Source organism: Sciurus carolinensis, chromosome 15 (assembly GCF_902686445.1).
Source record: "Sciurus carolinensis chromosome 15, mSciCar1.2, whole genome shotgun sequence".
Taxonomy (NCBI): domain Eukaryota; kingdom Metazoa; phylum Chordata; class Mammalia; order Rodentia; family Sciuridae; genus Sciurus; species Sciurus carolinensis.
This window is the reverse complement of record NC_062227.1, coordinates 22,696,047-22,706,182: the sequence shown is the minus strand read 5'-3', so window position 1 is coordinate 22,706,182 and position 10,136 is coordinate 22,696,047. Positions and strand designations below refer to the sequence as shown.

General features: G+C 40.4%; 1 pseudogene; it reads left to right on the top strand.

Annotated features, from left to right (window-relative positions):
• Window positions 1-932: 932 nt before the first annotated feature.
• Window positions 933-1,537, top strand: LOC124965342 (SREBP regulating gene protein-like; annotated as a pseudogene).
• Window positions 1,538-10,136: the final 8,599 nt, after the last annotated feature.

The window sequence follows — 10,136 nt, the reverse complement described above, 5'->3', positions numbered from 1 at the left end:
TATTTTTAAATGGTGTGGTAACCTTTAACTCATAGGGTCTAGCTGTTTGGAGAAATGAGTTACTAGTCTTGGGATGGCCCCCACATTTGGGGTTTAGACCCCTAAAGTTAAACCCAGTCTTTTGCCTATGACTTTTCATTTACCCATATGAGGCATATTCGTCTTTGGGTATACTTTCTGTTTGGGCGTTGAAGACTGAGCACATGGGTGCATTTCTACTGTGAAGGTCACTCAAGGTTCCTCAGGGGTTACTTTTTAGGGTCTTAAATTACATGTGAATAAGATTTTAATTCTTAGTAATCTTATATTTGAATGAACACCCAGGAAGGAGACTATGTTTTTACTTTTTCACATATAAATTATTTTACTGCTTTTTACACACAACAATTTATGAAAACACATTTTTTCCCATTCCTTCTAAAGCTTTGCTCATTCTATGTGTTTATAATTGCGCATGTGCAGTTGGATTTTACCTTATGGTAGTCTATTTTCAGGCTATGTAACCAAGAAGAGATTGCATCTAAAAATAGACCATGATGCTATTATATTGTCTTTAACGTTTTTAATTTTTAAATTATTTTTATTGTAAACAAATGGGATACATGTTTCTCTGTACATGAAGTAAAGGCATACCATTTGTGTAGTCATACATTTACATAGGATAATATTGTTTGAATCATTCTGTTATTTATGAAAACACATTTAAGAGACCCAAATGTATTGTCTCTTACAGACTGTAAGAAGTCAAGAATACTTGAATTTATAATTATCAATGAATGTTTCAATATTTTAACTTACAAGCTGGACTGCGGACCACAAGGCATTCATTGCAGCAAGTTGTGGGGCTGCTGGGCATGAAGGGGCCATGCTACTGGGTCTCAGGCTCTGGTTTTGCTCCACTCTCCAGCTGCAGCACCCCCATCTCAACCAGGATGGTGAACCTGGCTGCCATGGTGTGGCGCTGGCTCCTGGAGAAAAGGTCCATGCTGGTCCTGGTCTTCCGGCTCTGACTGGTCTACATCCTCAGCAGCACCTTGAAGCAGGAGGAGAGGACAGTGAGAGATAGAAATCTCCTCCAGGCTCAGGACCACAACCAATCCATTCCATGGAAAGTACAATTTAACTTGGGCAATGGCAGCCAGCCAAGCATTCAGTGCCAGAACGCCTTTCAAGGGAAGCACCTCATCATGGATGACCTAGGGTATGTCTGTGAAAGGAAGAATCTACTGACCAATGGCAGCTGTGATGTCAAGTATCCCCAGCACAAAGCAATGCTACTGCAATAGCTGCCTGCAGCACCTGTGAGTACTGTATGTCCTGCTGCCTGCAGCCCAACAAGCAACTCTTCTGGGAGTGCTTCCTCAACAGCGCAGTTGTGGTGTTGCAGAACTTCTTCAGGGCAGGGGAAGATCACTTCCAATTGTGCTTGGCTAAGTGCAGGACCTCTTCCCAGAGTGTGCAGCATGAGAACACCTAATGGGACCTCATAGCCGAGTACTGCTAAGGAGAGGGCCCACCCGAGGTCTTCCCCATGTGATGGCCCACTGCAGTCTGAGCACTGACACACTGCCAGAGGTTGCACAACCTGGAACCAGGCTTAAGGGACCAGGCTAGTCCTGGACAAGGTGGTGTGGGGACACTTTGACTGTGACCACTTCCGTGCTGTCCACTGGCTTTGCCCACCACCTGGGCTACAACTGGTGGAGCTCTTCTATAAAGCCGACTGGAACCTCTGGCTGGGCCCAGGCAGGAAAGAACTGCAGGATGAACTGGGAGTGTTGCTGTTGTCCCTGGGAAACTTAGCTCGGCACCCACGCGGGGACCTGGAACTTGTATCCCTTAGGCGCCATGTGTTCACTTCTATTTTGATCTGGGCTCTTCCCTATAAAATTATTTTTTAGATTCCTTTGGAATAGTAGGAATGATATAATGTTGTATGTAGGAATATGCCTTACCATTCCAGTTGAATATATTCAAGGAAATTTTAAAAACATATTTCAACTTACAAATGACTCAGTTGTTTTACCTCTCATGTAGTTTTCAGATTTTAAAGACATGATACGTAGTTTTACAGATATTTATCTTACTTACATTTAATGTATTTTTAATAGTTGATTGTACACTACCCATGGAAATCAAGATATCAGTCATTTTCAGTTGCTTCATTGTCAGAGAATACAGTAAGAGTCGTCATACCTGAAATACAGAAAACAATAGACACTGCATCCCTCATACATCCAACAAAGATAAATATGGCCTTGGCTGGCCAGCCACCCAGGCAAAAACGTGTGCTAACAATTCTGAAAACACCTTTATTTTTAGTACAAGTGGAGATTCAGAAGAGAGGAAATCACCAAAACCTGTAGGTGCTCCCTGTAATTGCAAGTGGAGGATTATTTTAAAATTGTTTATAAGAAATGCTTTAAGGTAGGCATGTCAATCACCCGCCATGACACATGATGTATGACTCCTCCAGTGTGATAACAATCTGGGTTTCTGGACCCCTGTGGGCATTTGGACCCTGTTGCTTCATGGAGGAATTATGTTCCAGGTAGTACAAGAGGGGCCCAGGTCTTCTCAGTAGGGACAATCAGTCTTCCCATTGCCAGTGTGGCCATAGGAGTCTGACGGGCATATTTTTGTAATCTTTTATGTATCTGGACTGAGGTTCATAAAGGCCTGCACATAAGGGCCTTCTGTCCATTTTCTTTGTTTTTGCAGTAGAGATCTAGTTGTGAATGGTGTTGAAACAAGGAAGTCACCCCTCTTGACCATCAAGCACATATAGATACCAAGCAGTATTGCAGAAAAAAACATTTTTCTTTAGATCATCTTGTTTGAATTTTTTCCAATTATACAATATATACCCTAAAAGGGGCTCTTTTGAATTGCTGTCACTGTTCCCTGTATCTAAGGCCACTGTAAATTAGGTGTCCCATAATGAGTGGTTCTGGGGAGGGGTGTCCATCCCTGGAACAAGTGTCCATATAAAGAGTGGTAACATTCAGTCTATAGGCTCTGTTTATGAAGAAGAGCAGCCTGCCATACCAGAGGCTGGGTCCCAGAGGGATCTATTCAGGGTGTCAGGTTTGAAAGAAATCAAGTTTCCCTTCTGGACATTAAAACAGTGGTTTTACAGTGGCTTATTTTTAGAGGCACCTTTAAAAATTATATTTTATTGTTTCAAATGAATCTATGAATTAACTTGTATTACAACTACCTGGGATGGTTTGAGATAATGGATCTATGAAGTGACCCTGCATTAACTTAGTAGAAGTAGCAGGGGGAGGGAGGAAAGAGGTGGAGAGCTACTAACAGCCTCCACAATTAATCCTATGATTGTAGCCTAAGAGTTATTCAGAAACTGTTTACAAGAAATGCTGAATAAAATGTGCCAAACTGAAAGACCCTCAGACCCCCTGTCCAAGGAAGAACTCACGTAATCACTGGCTGCAAAAGCAAGAGGCAGTTTATTGATTACACAGGCGCCTGCGGGTGCTCAGTAAAACCTCAGCCGGAGCTTCGGTGAACTGGCACACCGGGCTTTGGGGTACAGGTTTTTTATAGGGTAAAGGGGCAGGTTTCGCGCGCACGGTAAGCAACAGATTTCTTATTGGTTATTTTGAATCCAGCATTTAGACATTCTTGGAGAAGCCATAAATTTACTTTAACTGGAGAGGGGGATGATAGATAGAGACACAGGCGGAGACACAGGCTTCCCCAAATTGCCCGCAGCCCCTCTCTTCCGCACCTGCATAAACACAGGCTTTCCCTAATTGCCCGCAGCACGGGTCGTAAAAAATGGTAAAGAATGTATAAACTCAGACTTCTCTCACCTTATCTGTGAAGGCTAGGGGAGCTGACCCGAGAAGGAACCTTGTTAAGGACAGAGCGGCTCAGAACTTAAGATGCCATGCTTCACAAGCCATAATTTTACTTTGCCATTTACAGTCCTTCGTTATCTCATCCTATTTACTCTGTCCTTGGTTAGGAATCTGGTATCTGAAGTTTTACAGGACAGTTTTATAGTTCCTGCTTATCAGCTCCTGTTAGTTCAGACATGCTCTGACTTTCCCAATTATCCTGCCTCTTTCTTAGCTAAATCTTCAGATAAATTCCTTTAACATGCCCCGTTAATAATTTTTCTTTTTCTCTTAAAATAGGCCTGAGCTGGTGGGACAGGGGTCTTTTCATTCCCCCCTTTTTCTTTATCATGGATAGAATCATATATCCATTTGTTCATTCTGCCTCGGTTATCAGTTTGCTTAATCATTTGGTACTGTTGAGTAAGGACCATAGTTTGGATTGTTTAAAGGGAATAATACAAACTTCTCCCGGCAGGGAGAAGGGGGCCATGGCTGATATTCCGAAAGTCCCAAGAAGTGAGCGCACCCCACATCTTTCACAGGTTAAAGCCTCCTTTGTTCTTCAGTTCTCTCCCCCCCTTTAGCTATAGGAGCTCCCAACTGCTTTAAGGAAAAGGGGGCGTCGGTCGTTCTGGCTGCTTCGAAGCTGAAAGGGGGCAGTGAGGGGCAAGCAGTTTGGAGTTCCTTTTTTAAAAATCGGGTTAACCGAGGGGTCCAAGGTAGAAGTCTGGTTGGGGAAGAGCAGGTTGTAAAGTCATCTGGGGGTGGGTGCTTCTATGATAGAAGAATAAAAAGACATGAGTACTGAAATGAAATTAATACAAAGTAAATGTTGCAGCATCTGGAGCATGCCACTGAGTATCATGAAAATGACAGAAGTCAATTTCTCACCAGGAGGTGGAAGAATTGAGAAATTGTTCCTATAACTAGACCTAGCAAAGGCTGGAAAGGACAAGGCCTTTATTTGGGAACTTTAACATTGTCCAGGTTATCAGGAATGTAAACACAACATTTAACTCTTAATGTCATAGATATCCCAAAAAATATAGTTAAGCTACTTAAGTCATCTGATTTTGTAAAATATCCCTTTATTGGTATAACCTGTGTTTAGTAGAGAGCTCTATACTTCTGTTACTTAGGGCTAAGTAATCATACGAGCAAACATAGATTAAGTCTACCTGTGTAGCTTAGGAAGATCTGCAGGCCTTAAACTGACTAAAAACTTCTGACTCTGGCAGTTTCTCTTGATAGTTATCAGGCACATTTGCTGAAGAATCTTTCTTTCATTTGTAGCTTCCAGTTTTTATTCTAGTGGACTAACACAAGTGTACATCTTAAGTTACATTTAACTGTTATTTTTCTTAAATGCCCAAGAATAGTTATATTTTGGTTTTAACTGTTTTGCTGGGTGTCTAACATCAAGTTGGTCAAATTGACCTGGTTCCTGTCTTGTTAAAGAGTCAGCTGAGTTCCCACAGGGGCCACTTGTAGAGAACTTAAGAGCAGCTTCTTAGCTCCACCAGTGCCATTGGTTAGGCAGGGTCTCCTTGATGAGGTGACTTCCTTTGGAAGCATTAAGGGATGTCTCCCTTTTTCCATGACCCTCCTCTGCAGCAGATGCACTGAGTGATTCTCATCCTCTAGTCTCAACAATCTCCTTGATCAGGAGGTTGTGTGACACAGAGTTGCAAAGCTCCTTATAGAAGTTCTCTTGTTCGTGGGTTCAGGCTGACTGAGGACAAAAGATCCAAATACTGGCCTATCTTGCCTTCTGTATTTAATTCCAATCTCTAAGTTTGATCTTAATCATCCAGCAAGCCAGTTTCACCAGTCATAAAGTAAGAGTACTGGGCTTTAACTTTAATGTCCATAACTTTACAGTTATTTACCCTTTTATCTAACTGGAGTCTGCATTAGTTCTGGAAGTTACCACTATCTGTTCTGATATCTGTTACCACTATCTGTTAGGTGATGGCTTATTATCACAAGTTACCTAGGTTGCGTGTTCTTGAAGCAGCTACTTCTGCAAAACATTATCAGGTAACAGTTTTACAAAATGAAATTAGCAAGAGTAAAAATATATTCTGCTTGTATAATAGCTATCTTGAATTTTGACTGAGAACCACATTATATTCCCTATTTGAGATCATAGTAATTTTACAACAAAAACCAATCTTTTGATTATAACTTTAAATAAGCTGAAGTCTGACTTATTTTGGAGTCACTCTAACATGCAGTAAGGTGGGAGGCAGAGCCTTATCTCAGGTAAGGCGTGGCTCCTTACAAATCTTAAGTGTTCTAATTCTGATGTTGATCTTTGCTTCTTCCTTAAATATCATTAAGTAGTTTACATATACTGTTTCCTGAGTCTATACAAACTTTATAATTAACACAATTTAACATTGTATCTAAAACATGAATCAAAGAAAGGCTGAGAGAGCTTTTAACTTTCCTTTTGTGTGTCAAAGTGGCAAAATATTTTCATGTTTTACAAAATTAACCTTTAAACAAGTCAGGCTCTAATGTTTAGAAATACATTTACATTTGAAATTCTTTATCTCAGTGTAAAATATAACCAATTTTACATATACCCTATTGATAACAGGTCCTATAATAGAACACTAAATGATAGAAATTAATCCCCAATAAAATTTACTCTTTATAAGCTTAAAATTACCATTACAGACAAGTTTATCTGGAGAATAGCAGGTTGATAAATTCCTTGCTTTAAAACTTGTATACCTGAAAAACACGAACACATTTAATATACAACTAGAAACCATTTCACAATTACCTTGACACTTTTTTCTTACCAAATTTAGTTTTTAAAGAAAAATGTAGACTCTGTAACACAGTACAATACTCTAACAGTTGTTTAACCATAATTGTATACACCCCAATTTTTAAGACTAATTGTTCTAAAGAATAAAACTTAATAGACACAAAGTTAAGAGTAAATTAGTGTTTCTAAGAAATCCTTGCCATTTAACCATGTCATTTTACCATATAGATTAAACTTTGGTTTATATCAGAACATTAGTATTTCACCTTAGGAAAAACCTTTAATAGCTTTAGCTGTTTTACATACATACAACCAACTTAGTTACACACAGACTTTAACTTGCCCTTAGCACTTACTTAGACCCTCATGTATTCCATCACACAGGCACTTTGTTACCCAGAAACATTTCCTTTTTATTAAATATATTTTCAAACCCAGAACCTTTTATTTTCTCTTTCCTATTTGTTGACCCCTTTTTGTTCACGTTCTGAAACAACTCTTATGAAATTTCTGAACTTAGATAAATTGCTCTATTTTAATAAGATTAAATATTTTGTTGTTTATAGTACTCTAATTGAAACACAGTTGAAACTTTTGGGACCCTTTGTATATAGAATTCCACTTGTTAGGACATAACTCTTAGTAACCTTGTTTTTAATTTAGTGATGACACAAAGCAAGTTTAAACCCTTTTATTTACCAACCTATGAAAACACCAATAAGGTTTAAGTATGATACCCCATGGAATTTGAGGCGTTAAGAGTACCTGATGTTATTTAACAATGAGCATTTTAATTTTGCAAATTAATCAGATGTCACCAACAAACACATTTGAGTAGTCCCATACATGTTAACTCTAATTTACTTATTCTGTAAAAACCAAGAAAGCAGTCAAGTGTCCTGAACAGTATTTGCTGTCTCTTTCCTGTTGAAGAAAAGTCCTAGGAACAATTGATACTAGACATTTTATTAACATCAATATTTTATTTGCTTGACCACCTAGAGACTTGTGAGTTATTTTCAAAGACATTTTACTTTCATTAGTTTACCCAATTTGAATTGAACCTTTTAAATCACGTGAATAAAAGTATTTGGATCCATTTTAAAAATTTAATTTTTATGCGCGCTTATATTTAACACAAAACTAAAGGCCTTGTAATATTCATCTCCATTGCAATGTAGCAGATGTTTAAAAATAACTCGAGTTGAATAAAATAGAACTGATCAAAAATCATTAACCTAGGTATGCAGGATCAAAATTATGAGCTCAAAGATACAGCATTAAAGAAAAACAAAACAAACGAAGAATCCTAGAAAATAAGTTAGTTCTGGGTACCAGCCCAGAAGTTTAAAATGGACACTTTTTTTTCTTTTCTTCAGGTTACCCGTCCCTTCCCGCTGAGACTGCTGCAGTTACATTTAATGCAGACTTCAGGAAGGCCAGGGAAGGGGGAGGGAGGATTACCCAGGACTTTTTAACCCTTTTTTTCCTGGTTGAGAAATCAGGTTAGGTTTGAATGCAGAAGATCACAAAACATCATTTCTCACTACTTTTGAGGAATGGAGCTGCTGAGCTCTCTGCCTAGGGGGATTGGAGTAAACAAATCTCTCAGGAACAAGGAGAAGGACTGTAAAAGTACCCTGCAATGAGTATCCCTAAGCCTAAGATCAGATTAACACAATGAAGAATTTAATAGAAGGCAAGAGTAAAGACCATATAGTACAATACACAAACAGACAGACACGTAGCGCGCTAAATCAAAAATTGGCTAGCTGGTACTTTGTCAATAAAAACAAACAATTTCCAATTATATCAAAGAGTTGCCCAGGTGCAACACAATGCCCAAATGGGGCCAAGAGTTAACCAGAAGCGACAAGTCGCCAGAATGCAGCACAAAAGCTGCTCAGATGTGAGAGTCACTCAAATGCGACAGAGTCGCAAAGACCCTTCTTTGGGCCAGCCTACGTTGAAGGTTGGCCATTCAGAGTGCAGAGGGTTACTCACTTCTTCTTTTTGATCTCCACCGACAAGTTGCCGGCACAGTTCTGGACATCTTGCCAATGGTCCAGGGTGAGACTCAGGGGGGTTACCATGGATTGCCCCATTTCCGTCTCGCTGGTAAAAAAAGGAATTTAAGAAACAGGCACAGGACACAAGAAAACACAGACCAGACAACAGATTACAAACGCTGCGCGTCCTCGGCACGGACCGAGGAAATCAAATGTCGGAGAGTGCAAGCCCCTCCGGCCAAAAACAAGTCCCAACGAATCGGGCACCAAACAAGTCCCGACGAATCGAGCACCAAACAAGTCAAAAGCAAAGGGATTCAAATTCAAAACGCTTCCGGCACAGCCCGAAAGCATTCAAAAGCAAAGGGATTCAAATTCAGAACGCTTTCAGCACAAACCAAAAGTATTCAAAACCAAAAGTATTCAAAAGCGAAAGCATTCAAAGGTTTAAACCCCTGGGACGTCTCCCAGGGTAGCAGGAGAGAAGTCAGAGTCCGTCAACTCCCTCTCAGACTGCCCAAACTACAAATTGGAACACGCGTGCCCCTACAAAGTACAATCGCTGCGCTTCAGAACGAACAAGACAAAGCAACTACACAAGACAGACAAAGACAGACAATAACCCCCTGCTGGCCAGCTTAACTTACCTCCCAGAGTATTTGGCCGTTCCTCGGGCAGGGGTTTGGGGTGTTGAAGGGAAATCTCGGTGGGACCTCCAAATGAAAGACCCTCAGACCCCCTGTCCAAGGAAGAACTCACGTAATCACTGGCTGCAAAAGCAAGAGGCAGTTTATTGATTACACAGGCGCCTGCGGGTGCTCAGTAAAACCTCAGCCGGAGCTTCGGTGAACTGGCACACCGGGCTTTGGGGTACAGGTTTTTTATAGGGTAAAGGGGCAGGTTTCGCGCTGCACGGTAAGCAACAGATTTCTTATTGGTTATTTTGAATCCAGCATTTAGACATTCTTGGAGAAGCCATAAATTTACTTTAACTGGAGAGGGGGATGAAAGATAGAGACACAGGCGGAGACACAGGCTTCCCCAAATTGCCCGCAGCCCTTCTCTTCCGCACCTGCATAAACACAGGCTTTCCCTAATTGCCCGCAGCACGGGTCGTAAAAAATGGTAAAGAATGTATAAACTCAGACTTCTCTCACCTTATCTGTGAAGGCTAGGGGAGCTGACCCGAGAAAGAACCTTGTTAAGGATAGAGCGGCTCAGAACTTAAGATGCCATGCTTCACAAGCCATAATTTTACTTTGCCATTTACAGTCCTTTGTTATCTCATCCTATTTACTCTGTCCTTGGTTAGGAATCTGGTATCTGAAGTTTTACAGGACAGTTTTATAGTTCCTGCTTATCAGCTCCTGTTAGTTCAGACATGCTCTGACTTTCCCAATTATCCTGCCTCTTTCTTAGCTAAATCTTCAGATAAATTCCTTTAACATGCCCCGTTAATAATTTTTCTTTTTCTCTTAA